We start from the raw sequence: 12442 nt of genomic DNA, 5'->3' as shown, positions 1-12442 counted from the left end.
TGACCAAAAATAGTAATCGTAAAGGAAAGCAAAAACAAGGCCCAGCAATGATTGTAGCTGTGTCAAGCTCCAGCTTTCGGTATGACCCGTGCATCAACTGGGTCCAAATCGCCTGAGGTTCTTGTAAAAATTCAGACTCTCAGACCCCTTCTGAAGCAGAATATCTGTGGGCAGGGCCCGCGAACGTGCATTTTCCGCTTTCCGGGCTATTCTTGTTCATATTAAATGGTGAGACCCTCTCCTGTTGTGGCAACTTGGAAGAGAAAGCACCTGCAAGACAAAAAGAGAAATTGGAACCAGACAGCTAGAGGGAAAACCAGGAGGCTGTGGGGCCCCGGGAGCGCAGAGAAGAGTGTTTCAAGAAGGATGGGGTGACCGGCCGCGTCCGGTGTTGCCGAGAGACATCAGCGCTATCTCACCAGGCTTTGCTGGTACCGGTCCCACTTGGATCGCATCCGAGGCAGATGTCGGAACAGCTGTGGGACCCCATGCCCCGACAGAACACAGAATTCACAGATGGAGATAGTCTGAGAAATGAGACGAGAACGAGGGCCAGGACGCTGGGCAAAGTGGTGGCAAAAGGTCAGTGCAAGGAAGACTCCGGGGCAGGAGGGGTGGGCTGTCACAGAAGGTCCCCAGACGCCGGCCATTTTTGAGAGGCCTTATGCCCAGTGGTGCTGCCCCCCCCCCCCCCCCCCCCCAGGGATGAGGACCCAGTGTGGGGATCTTGGCGCTTCAGCTGTTTGCTGTGGGCTTTGAATTGGAGCGGATTCCGCCAGGAAAACTCTACTCCCGCCAGGGCAACATTGCCTCGGTAGAGTGTATTCTTTAAATTCAAGCAGGAGCGCCTGGGTGGCTCAGTGGGTTAAGCGTCCGACTTCGGCTCAGGTCGTGATCTCGAGGTCCAGGTGTTCGAGCCCCGTGTCGGGCTCTGTGCTGATGTGACAGCTCGGAGCCTGGAGCCTGCTCCGGACCCCGCCACGCTTGCCAGTAAGTTCTCCAATAGGTGGACGCGAGGGTGAATAAACACTGCGTGCCAGGTGCTGAGGTACACGCTTGGAAAGTGAACGGACAACGAGACCTCGTCCTTCCTTCAAAGATCTTGCCGCTCAGATGGTTCATGGCAGCAAGGTTTCCCTTAATGCAGAAGTTTGGCACTGTTGGGGCAAAAGTCTCACCTCGTGGTTATGCCGTTATGCCGCAGAGTGAGACTAAACCAGTTATGCCGCAGAGTGAGACTAAACCATGCACTGGCGTGCATTCCTGGCTGTTGATCTCCAATCTGAATTAGAAAGGACGGAAGTCAAGGTGTATTCTCAATTAGGTGCAAGAGTTCGCATTTCCTTGTAGCTCAGCAGAGCCCTTGAGGGAGTTTGGGGTTATTGTTTTTGAAACCTTGAAAGCTGGGCAGGCCTTGGCTTCGCTTCTGTTGGCGATCGCACCCTCCTAAAGCTCAGATGCAGCTTTTGTGGCTGAGACCCGTGCTGTTCTCATTCTTTCCAGGCGTCTCAAGGATGAAAGAACTGGGTACTGCAGGTTTGTAAGAACAGCTGTCAACCATTCCATTCCAGGCGAAGTCTCTGCACCCTCCTAGCAATTTCTACATGAGGTCTTTATGGATTCCAGTTCGCCCCAGCCGCAGGTTTCAGGCGCCAGGGACGGTGTCATTTCATTTCTTTCTTTGCCTCCCTTGCCCAGTTTTCTTCTTTCTCTATAAGGAACAGTCCGTTTCCGTGTCGCTTTGTGCGCGTGTCTGCTCTGCCATCTGAGGAAGGAGGCTCTTGGCGAACTGTCGCCTTTCCGTGAACAGAGCTCATGCTTGGAGCGTGGCTCTGTTGCTCATCTTGGAAATAAAGCGACAGGCTGGGTGGTCCAGTCGGTTGCACTTGGGTCTCAGCGATTACAACCCTGTGGATGAAATAGCGACAGAGTGAAGAGAAGGAACGTCCTCTCTCTGACTTAAAACTGGGTTTCTATTTCAGCCTCCACTGGTATCAAAATAAAAACGGGCAAAAAAAAAAAAAGCCACTCTTACTAAGGAAAATTCACTGTCTACCCCATCCTTCTTGCCATGGTGCTTCTACTCATAGAGGTAGAGTTGATTGTGCCCCACGGGAAGTGGACTTCGGGAGGAGGAGTCTCTACAGACCATTCTCCACTCAATGAGGATGCAGCAAAGAAAGGCAGGAAGCCCAGTCTGTCTGTCTGTCTTTCTTTCTTTCTTTCTTTCTTTCTTTTTCTTTCTTTCTTTCTTTCTTTCTTTCTTTCTCTTTCTTTCTTTCTTTCTTTCTTCTTTTTTCTCTTTCTTTCTTTCTTTCTTTTTTTCTTTCTCTTTTGGAATAGAGGGAGAAGAAGTAATTGCTACACTCTTTGCCATGTGAATTTCAAAAGAATCGCTTCAATGTTCAAAGCATTCCCGCATTTGTCACGTTATGGTCAGCCGCGGTTATCCTTCCTTCTGGCTTTCTTGTGTGGCAGGACTCAAAATTATTCTATAGTCATGATGATCTCCTACATAGCAGCCCAGGATGAGGCTGAAAACTTTTGGGAGCAGGTAGAAAGAAGAAACCTAATAGCATTTGCCAGCATGAAACATCATTACCCACTTACACAGCAAAAATTGAGACATTTCACAGGGCGCTGAATTTAGTTTTTCCTCACAGGGGAAAGGTCAGAAAAGAGGAGCAAAATTAATTTGGAAAGAGACTGACTATAAATGACTTGAATTAAACAGAGTCAAAGGACTCATCATCCTAGAAAAGTTGAATAAAAATTTTAAAAGAGGACCTTTCCTGTGTTATGTTTTCATTAAAAAAAATGGAACTGGATTTTTTTTTTTCTACTCTCACCTTCCCCACGTCTGCCCTCACCTTCCATATGAATACACCAAAAACACACTTCAGACTTCGCTTCACGACCCTATATGTTCAGACACTGTTGCTTGTTTGTTTCAGTTTCCTGATAGGTTTCATTATGGAACACATGCAGTCTGTCTCCACCCGGAGCTGCAGTCATCCGCCCAACAGAGACAGCCCCTCATGAGGCCTAGAAGACAGGAATATAACACTTGAAAGGTCAAGTGTGGCTAACGCTTTTCTCCATCTGGTGACGTAGCTGTCCACTGTTGTGATTAAGTACATTATGCTGTCCAACTCAAGGGCATCCCAGCACATCGAAGAGGCTAACACCTTCTTGGCAAATCCCCACGTCTGAGCAAAGTAAGCCACTTTATCGGCGCTGGTAGGTCAAGGTGGGAAAAAGTGTCAGCAGCTCTAGAAAAGTCTAGTCTATTGGGATGCTGTGCAAAGGCCACATAGCTCTGGCACCAAGGATTCTAAAAATTCAGTGACACTGCTCTGTCAGACTGTAGGTCTGTCTGTATGCCACTGCCATGCTGTTTCCATCGTTGTAGCTTTGTAATATGTTTCGAAGTAAGGAAGCGTCATGCTTCCAGCTTTGTTCTCCTTTCTCAAGATTGTTTTGGCATTTAGGGTCCTTTGTGGTGCTGTATAAAATTTGAAAATTGCTTTTTCTATTTCTGTAAAAAATGCCCTTGGGATTTTGATAGAGATTGCATTAAATTCATTGATTGGTTTGGGTCGTACGGACATCTTAACAGTGTCAGTTCTTTCAATCCGTGAACACAAGGTATCTTTCCATTTGTGTCTTTTTAAGCTTTCTTTTCATCAATGTTTTTGTAGTGTTCAGTATATAAGTCTCTTTATCTCCTTAGCTAAGTTTACTCCTAAGTGTTTTATCCTTTGGAATAAAATTGGAAATGGGATTGTTCTCCTAATTTCCTCTTCAAATAATTCGTTGTCAGTGTATAGAAATGCGGATTTCTGTATGTGGATTTTGCATCCTGCAACTTTACTGGATTTGTTAATTAGTTCTAACAGTGTTTGGGTAGAGTCTTTAGGGCTTCCTGTACATGCTTCTCCTCCTTCCTTTCCTATTTGGATGCCTTTTATTTCTTTTTATTGCCTAATCGTTCTGGCGAGGACTTCCAGTACTCTGTTGAATGGAAGTGGCTGTCGTAAGAGCGGCATATTTTCGTTTTTCCTGATCTTAGCGGAGAAACTTTCAGCTTTTCACTATTGAACGTGGTATTAGCTGTGGACCTGTCGTATATGGTTTTATCATGTTGAAGTGATTTCCTTGTCTCTTTTTTTAAATGTTTGTTTATTTTTGAGAGAGAGAGAGAGAGAGAGAGAGAGAGAGAGAATGAGTGGGGGAGGGGCAGAGAGAGAGAGAGAGGAAGACAGAGGATCTGAAGCAGGCTCTGTGCTAAGAGCACGGAGCCCGATGCGGGGCTCCACCTCACAAACCCTGAGATCATGACCTGAGCTGAAGTCCGATGCTCAGCCGACTGAGCCACCCAGGAGCCCCGAAGTGATTTCCTTCTATTCCTAGTTTATTGAGAATTTTTATCATGGAAGTTTGTTAAATGTAATCAAATGCTTTTCTACATTTATTGAGATGATCATGTGATTTTTACCCTTCATTCTCTTAATGTGGCTTACCACATTAATTGATTTTCATATGCTGAACGATGTTTGTGTCTCTGGAATTAATCCCAGACGTATATGATGGGTGTGTAGGAACCATCCTTCTAACGTGCTGTTGAATTCAGTTTGCTAGTATTACAAAGGAATTCTAAACAAAGTATTTAATTCAAAACATATACAATATTTAAAAGGTAAAAAGATTAACAATGAAACTGAAGTCTCTTTCTTATCTGTGACCCACAGAGTCTCTGAGGGTCAGGGATAAGAGGGATCAGAAAGCTGAAAGAAACAGATGAGGATTGTGCTTCCTACTCATCTATTAATTACCTCCTTGAACTCAGTGGGTCCCTTCCCTTCTTTGTTCCCAGTCTCCCAATGTATCCAATGAGGATATTGGTTTCTTTTATTTTTACCCTTAAAGGCTAATTGCTTTTGTAGTTATCAATGAAACAGCATTCAGGCAAAAGATAAAGACAAAACAGACAAACAAACAAGAGCAAAGAGATGCTTTTGACCCAGAACAAGTCTTCCCCCATCTGGAGCCTCAGCACCCCCGCCCCACAGTCAATGGCTGCTAAGACTTTCTTGGATATCTTTCCAGGACCTTTTTCAGTCATTTCCAGGCATGTGTACATATTTTCTGTTATGTTTTCCTCCAGTGGACGAATACACAGGCCTCTTTGCAGGAAGAGGCAGAAAAGCATAGCACTTCATATAGTGCAGTCTTGAAAGCCAGACCACCTGGGTTTACATCAGGATTCTGTCACGTACCAGCTGTTTGAACATGGCCCTGCCACTTAACCTTCTGTGTATCTCCACTTCCTTATCTGTCATATCGGGATGATAACAGAGCTTACCTCGCACGGGTTGATGTAAAGACTAAACGAATTAATAAATAAGGAGCCAGTTCCAGTAGCTTGGTAAGTAATCATTAAATGCGAGTCAGTCTACCTCTTTATTGCTTTGCATCTAACGTATACAGAGCAGCTTGCCCATGAGCAGTCTCCCTATCCGCCGCCATTCTTTTTAGTGTCCTTACATATACATTTTTGCCCTTATATTAGTTGAACCAAAATTTATATAACCAGTCACCTACCGATGAACCTTGAAGTAGTTTCCAGGTTTTTGCTGTTAAAAACGTTACCGCAGGGGAATTCCTTGCAAATACTGCGTTTTCACACCCAGGCAAATGTATTGTTGGGATAATGTTTGACAGGAGGAATGGCTGGGTTTAAGTGGATATGCACTTAAAATGCTGATCTGTAATGCCTGACTTCCAACAAGTTATACCAATTTATTCTCCCATCAACATTGTATGAGAGTGTTAGTTTCCCAACAGCCACAAAAACCTTTGTGAACTATTAATTTTGTTTTATATATTTGCCATTCCAATATGTGAAAAACAGTATCGCATTACTATTTTAATTTGCATATCTTTAATTATGATTAAAGCTAAGCATCTTTTCTTATGTTTATAAGCTATTTATACTTCCTTTTATATTAACTGCTTGTTTATGTTCTTGACAATTGAGCGGTTTTTAAAGCTATCGTTTTTTAAAATTATCTTAAATCAATCCCATTGTATGGAAGTTTCTAGAACTTTGACGCCAAATTAAAGAAAAAAAAAAACAAACCCAAACACCTTCTGCACTACCCATTTTACAGCGGAGGTAACCAAGTCTCAAAAAATTTAAATTCCTAACATTATATTAGAGCTAGGTAATGACAGAGCTGGAATGTTAACACCTCCTTGTTTTTCTTTTTCTTTTTCTAATGGGAACAGCCGCACTGCTTTTTAAACAATACCACTTTCCATCTTTGCTTTGCTAATACCACACTCTGCTTCCCTGTAAGGCAGCCATATGCCTCAGTGTGTGGAACGTCCTATGGACTTGGCTTTCCTATAAACGTGTAGTGTCGATGAGTAAGTAGTCCCACCACAGTCACCACGAAATATTTCCAAGAAAAGTCTTCCCACAAACCACACTGGTTCCTATAATAGCATTTTCAACACCTCCCCATATTCCCACAAAATTTATTGTGTTTCAGTGTTTCTTTATCTATCAGGTCTTCTGGGGAGATTAATATGCTCACGTTGTATATCATTTCTTGGTATTCTGAAAATAACATATTAGGGACTAATAGGGTCAATGGAATTGTTTTTATGAAAACAAAATGTATCAGGATGATAATTTCAGACTGATATGAACCTGTACGGGTCACACAAATCTGGAGGGAAAGCACTGAGGAAAGGAGAAGATTTGTATATGGGCAGGGTGCGTCGGGGCGAGAACAAGACAGCATTTCCTTCCCTCAGTATTGAAATAAGCACTCCCTTTCCATTCTCATCTGTAAATAAAATGAATACTGCTATTTTTGGAGTACTTACTGTGTTCCCGGCACTGTGCTCAGCTTTTCACGTGCATTATCTCATTTAATTCTCACAACACTTGGTGAGATGAGTAGCATTTTGTATATGAGAAAAATTATGTTCAGGAAGACTAAATAGTACCCAAGGCCAAATAATTACTAGTTGGTAGAGCCAAGATTCAAGCCCAGGACTTCTGACAGTAAATTTCACATGCGTTTCACTGTGTTATGTTGCCTCTAGATACAAAGCATGTGGCCTGGAGTTAGGTTATCAGAGAGATAGAAGACAAGATGCTGATCCATGTGTGAACAATTAGAGATGTCAGAAATAGAATTATTAGCCTCCAATTTTAGTGAGTTCTGCCAGAACGTTGGATAGGACATTCATGCATCAGATAAACAATGCCCTAGATCACTGTTTTCAAAATTGTTCCATGGAACACTGATTCTTTAGGCTGAGGGGTGATTTTTGTAAATAGGTCCTGTGCTCAGATAGTTTTGGGGAAATATTGATTTTATTAAAGTTAAACAGGTTTATCTGCTGCAGCACTTCTCAGAGTATTTATTGTGCTAATGTGCATTTTAATACTCCAAGACACGTGATGGAGTGTTCTGTGTTTCCCAGTCTAATTTAACTTGCAGTTCTCTTTTTAACAGTCTCATGTGCCATAGAACACACTCTGGGAAATCTCGACTAATTGAATCTCAAATCTCTTCTTAACTCTGAGTATATATCACTCCATGATTCTGTTACAGGCTGTGAAGATCCAAGAGAAGGCTGCTAGGTATATGCATCCTTATCCTATGTTCTTGGCTTAATTAATATTGTTTAAGTGTCCTACTGTGTAAGTTCTTCACTGAGCTCGAGGTGATATTTTCTGTAAAACTTTTTGGAAACGTTATTGGTAGTTCAAATATTACCTAGAAGGTTGAACTGGATCACAGGGTTCCAAATCTAACTGCACATCAGACTCAACTAAGGTATTTGTTATAAATGTACATTTCTGGGCCTAATTCCCAGAAATCCTAATTCTATATTTTGGGGGAAGGCTCTAGACACCATTTTGAACAAGTGCTCCATTTGTTCTGAAGTATACGTTTGCTCCATGGTGAACATTTGGAAGGAGCCTAAACTATAAAGAACTGCTATAGAGAAGTCGTCAGACTTGTCCATGCACCAGTTTGAAGAGTCCTTGGAAACCAGAGAAGTGGGGCTTGTGAATGTCTTTTTGTGAAAAACTCTACAAATGAATCTGATGTTGCTGGGTCCCAGATACACACTTAGGGACCACTGGTTTAAATGACTTCTCACCAGCAATGAGATCCTTTGATTTTATGAGTGCGACATGACTTCAGAACATGTCCTTACTATATGAAGAGAAGCATGGTGTCCAGGAATGAGGCCTGTTATATCAACTTGGTACTATGCCAGTGAGACTAGAACTGGGTAGGACACTGTGCTCAGATATGACCGTCACTCTAAGAGGAAGCAGAGACAAACTGGAACAAGGTCAGAGGGGAGGGACTGCCGATTGGGATTGGATATATAACATAAGTAAGACATAAACCTTTCTCAATGACCATGAAGACCCAAGAGAGGGCTGCTATGTATATATATCTTTACTATATGTTCGTGGTCTAAGCGGTACATGTTCTGTTGTATAACTTCCTATTTGTCAGTGGGACTTGGGAGTTATTTGCTACTGTAGTGTAACTTAGCCCATCCTGGCTGATACACCTATAAGCAGAAGAGTCAAGACTTCAATCTATTCTCCTTCCAAAATCTGTGTTCTTTTTTCTAATACAAGGCCTCCTAAATGGCCAGTAGAAGTTCTATAACAATGAAAAAGAGTATCTCATTGGCTCATTCATGCAAATATTTGATCAACTTGTGGGACCTCTTGTACGTGGGATTGGTAAGTCAGATAGATGAATGGTCTTTTCCAACTCTGGTATTCTAAGATTGCCTGATTCTGTGACAGGCTATAAGAACCCAAGTGCAAAACGTGTGTGTGTGTGTGTGTGTGTGTGTGTGTGTGTTCTTCCTTTTCTTCCTTTCTAAGCCTAAAACATATCTGTTTTCTAAGGACATTGGCTTGGTCTTTCTAAGAAAACAGAGGTCTGCTTCTTTCCCAAACAGCTCTGAAATTTGGCAACATGTCACAATGACCTGACTATTGGCTTTTATGCCTAATGACTTCCCTGAGGAAAGAAAAGCATTTGCATTTTAGCTTATTCTTTTCTGGCACACGATACATTTTTACATTTATTTATAATTTGGGGAGGTTGCACCTTCCTGTAGATTCTCCAGGGTCAGTGCTCTCCCACAATACCATTTCTCCATTTGATGTCATAATAGGAATGTGGCATAATTTCTGGCTTGAGACCGCCTCATCACTATAATCACTTTTGTGTCATCACTGAAGGAGGTATCATTTTAGGTGTCACCTTAGTGGAGGTAAAATGTGATGAAAACCAATAAACATATTTATCAGATTCTTATCCTCCCATGTTTTAAATATTCTTACTTCTTATCTTGGTTACTATTCACGTAACTCATTCAACTGCAGAGACACCTCTGGAAGAAGCAAGTGGCCTGTATGCACTTAGGTTTACATAAACAGAAACCAAAAAATTATATCATAAATTATTGTCAGCACCCTTGAAGACGGTTGTCAGTATGTAGGGCATGGATGCCTGCAAATAAGGACTTCCCCCTAGAACTTTAGGACCCAAATATCTGAAAATACCACTCTCTAAAACTGAACAAATATCGATCGGACATCTTCAAAATAACTTGCCATAGCGAACGGCATGCAGATTTGGTGTTGTTGAGAAAGGACCACGTCCTGCATCTCGGCCATGAAGATCAGTGTCTTTTAATTGAACACAGAAACCAGATTGTCTTTCAATCTAATTAAGGCCAGCAGAGTATACATGTGCTCAGGAATGTAGTTATGCAGTTAGACTAAGTATGTTCTATGCACTTGCTGGTAAGACGCCCTGAGAAAAACAAATTACCTCCTTAAGTTGCTAAATACCCATCCCCCAAGAGCTTCAAAAGGTACGTTATCATATCAAAGGGATTGAAGAGACCTATAGAAAAAAAAATACCTCTGTAGTTTTTCTTAACCCCGCATTCCCCCAAGTATTTGCTAATGGAACTTTTTTTTTTTTTTTTTTAACAATGCCTATTGAAACAGACCATGGAACTCATTTTGGCAATTACTGAGTTAAGGAAAATGTAAGCTCTAAATATATCAAGTATTTTATAAGTGTGAAAAGAGTGACAGGCTTTACATGGAAATTCTTTGTTTCGACACCTTACTGATTCTTTGCTCTGAGCCTCAATCTTCTCTTCTATAAAATGGAGATTAAAATGTTGAGGGAAGTAAGGTATGCCACAAAGGTTCTCTTCTCCTTACCAGGTCAGCCCCTAATACATTAGTCTGCCAAAGTTGAATTATACTGTTAAAATTCTTCAGCACTAATTTACCTTCGGGCCAGCTCCACATTTACCAAACACTTCTCTGGAAGACTTGCCAAGAACCATTCTTATGTAGGACACGGGTTAGGATTACTTCCTCTTCAAGATTTCTACCTCAGTACTAGTTCCCAAGGTATGTATTCTTTGTAGTTGCGTGTTTCCAAAAGAGATTTACTATGCAGAAACTCATAGGAAAAGTACATTCAGAAAGGGTGACTTAAATAAATATCAGGAAGAGTTCAAACCCAAAGAGGGATGGGAGATAATTGTACCAGGAAAAGGGGAAGATATAATTATTGTAATTATGCACTGATTTTAGCTTTGAAGTCCTTAAGATCTGAATTCTACTTACTTTTCAAATTCAGTCACTTCATTCCTGGTTTTAATCACCAATCTCCTACCTTTATAAAAGTCAGAATTATACTGGCCGTTCATCCAAATCTTCTTTGATGGTTAGCATCCTTAGTTCCCTAAAGCCCGTGTTTAAGTCTTTAAATCCTCAATCCGTGGTGGCAGTTTTTTAAAAGAACTATTATGCATTTTATGGTACACACACACACACACACACACAATTTTCTCCTTCTGTATATGTCATTGGAGCAGACCTCCTCTTTCCTAGATCAATGTACCTGATTACTGTTATCCTTGGATCTTCTCAACTTTCCTCAACCCACTATAAAATCATATTGTTCCCTCCTGTTGCATTGAAGCAATGGAAATACCTCTGGCAAGGAAAGCAACGGTCTCCGTCTTTTTCAAGCCCAATGGACAGACTTCATCCCACTTGACTTCAAAGCAGCATTTGATATAGTTGACCACTCTGTCCTCTCCTGTCTTGGCTTCTGCATAAATACTTTCTTGGTTTTCCTTCCTGCCTTGTTAACAGCTTCTCCATCTCCTATGCTGTTTCCTTCTTCTCTCCCGTATCTCTAAATCTTTGGATTCCTCAGCATTTTCTTCTAGGTTGATGGTTCCCCATCTCCCTAAGAGTAAAACCCAAAGTCCTAATACTGGCCTACAAGACCCTACATGATTTGCACACCTCACTCTATTTCTGACCAGGTCGCCCATTTCTGTCCTCCCCTTTACATCGATATCTTTGAAATATTAATTACCACTTATTGTGTCCACTTTTTCTCTTCCCATTTTCTCCTGAACTCGCTCTAATTATGTTTACATCCAAACCACTCCAATGAACAGCTGTTGTCAAGGTCACAAGTGACTTCCTATTTGCCAAATATAAAGATCAGTGTTCAGTCCTCCCCTCACCTGACCTGTCCACAACATTTGGAACGTTAATTGCCCTCTCCTTTGTAAAATCCTGAATCACTTGATTCTAGGACACCACTATTTCTCACTGTTTTCTCCTATCTTACTGATCTCTTTTGCCCTTTGCTTAGATCTATCCCATCCTGCTGCCAACTAAAGATTGGAATATCCCAGGGATTAGCCTTGGATCTATGCTCTTCTCTGTTTACACTCATTTCCTAGGTAATCCAATCCAATCCAGTCCCATGGCTATAAATACCATCTATAGAGTGAGTGATGACTCCCAGGTTTTTATCTCCTGCCCAGAATTCTTACCTGAACTACAGATTTGTATGCATAACTGCCAACTATATGTCCGCACTAACAGGCATTTCAAATTTAACACATGCAATACCAAACTACTACATAGTAGTAAATGGCAATGTCATTGTTGTTCAGTTGTTTAAACCAAGTGCCTTGGGATCAGCTTTATCTCCTTTCTTACTCTACTAAATCCTGCCAGTTTTACCTTCAAAAAGTAGACTAAAATCAAATAAAAACCAAACAAAAACAGAATCCAGCCACTTTTTACCATGACATCTCCATTGCTTTCACTTTTGTGGAAACCATTATGCTCTCTTGCTTAGATGGTTTCAAGAGTCTCAAGTCTCCTAGCCAATCGGCTGGCTTCCATTCTTGCCTCTCTATAAACTGTGCCCTACACAGCAGAGTGATCCTGTTAAAATGTGTCAGACCAAGTCACTTCTCTGCTAAAAATCATCCACTGGAGCTCATACCGTTCAGAGAAAAAGCCAAAGTCCTTACACTA

This window comes from Panthera tigris, chromosome X (assembly GCF_018350195.1).
Source record: "Panthera tigris isolate Pti1 chromosome X, P.tigris_Pti1_mat1.1, whole genome shotgun sequence".
Classification (NCBI taxonomy): Eukaryota; Metazoa; Chordata; class Mammalia; order Carnivora; family Felidae; genus Panthera; species Panthera tigris.
Note: the sequence above shows the minus strand (reverse complement) of the source record.